Source organism: Pteropus alecto, unplaced genomic scaffold (assembly GCF_000325575.1).
Source record: "Pteropus alecto unplaced genomic scaffold, ASM32557v1 scaffold3272, whole genome shotgun sequence".
NCBI lineage: Eukaryota > Metazoa > Chordata > Mammalia > Chiroptera > Pteropodidae > Pteropus > Pteropus alecto.
In genome coordinates, this window is record NW_006432307.1 from 1 (window position 1) to 1202 (window position 1202).

At 34.4% G+C, this 1202-nt stretch overlaps 1 pseudogene; it reads left to right on the forward strand.

The window, feature by feature from the left end:
• The first annotated feature begins 188 nt into the window (after positions 1 to 188).
• Positions 189 to 307, forward strand: LOC112475938 (annotated as a pseudogene).
• The last annotated feature ends 895 nt before the right edge of the window (positions 308 to 1202 follow it).

The following is a 1202-nucleotide window of genomic DNA, read 5'->3' on the forward strand; positions in this document are numbered from 1 at the left end:
AGAAAAAAGAGAAAGGACACAAATAACCAAAATCAAGAGTAAAAGGGGAAATTACGACAGACATGTAGAAATACGAAGGATCATACAAGAATACAGTGAAAAATTATATAACACCAAATTTAATAACCTAGAAGAAATGAACCAGTACTTAGAAAAATACAACCTTTCTAGACTATATTAAGAAGATCTGCTATGGCCATGCCACCACGAACAAGCCCAATTCCGTCTGATCTTGGAAGCTAAGCAGGGTCAGGCCTAGTTAGTACTTGGATGGGAGACCACACAGGAAGACCAGGTGCTGTAGGCATAAAAAATAAAAATAAAAATAAGGTATTATAAGCTGACAAGTTCCTTCCAATCTGTGAAGTATCAAGAGTTGCCTCGCCTACAAAAAAAAAGAAAAAAAAAAAAAAGAACTGGAAAATCTAAATACACTGATTAGCAGTAAGGAAATTAAAACAATCACCAAAAACCTACCAAAAAGTAAAAGTCCAGAACCAGATGGCTTCACCAGTGAATTTTACCAAACATTCAAAAAAGATTCAATACTTATTCTCCTCAAACCCTTCCAAAAATTAGAAGAGGAAGCAATACTTCCCACCACATTTTATGAGGCCAATATTACTGTGATACCAAAACCTGGTAAAAATAACACAAAAAAGAAAATGCCAGACCAATATCTCTCATGAACACTGATGCAAAATCCTAAATAAGATACTAGAGAACTGAATACAGCAACATATTTAAAAGATTATACACCACGATCAAGTGGGGTTTATCTCAGTGGCACAGGGATGGTTCAACATATGTAAATCAATTAATGTGACACATCACATAAACAAATTAAAAAATAAGAATCCTATGATCATATCAATAGATGCAGAATAAGCCTTCGACAAGATACGGCACCCATTTATGATCAAAATGCTTAACAAAATCAGTAAAGTTTGAAAGTAACTTAACATAATAAAGGCCATACATGACAAGCCCTCAGCCAACATTATACTTAATGGTGAAAAACTAAAAACCTTCCCTCAAGATCAGGAACAAGGCAAGACTGTGCACTTTCATCCCTGTTATTCTATATAACATTGGAGGTCCTAGCAAGTGCAATCAGACAAGAGAAAGATATAAAAGGCATCCAAATAAAAAACAAAAAAGTCAAAGTGTCACTAGTTGTGGATGACATGATTCTCTATATA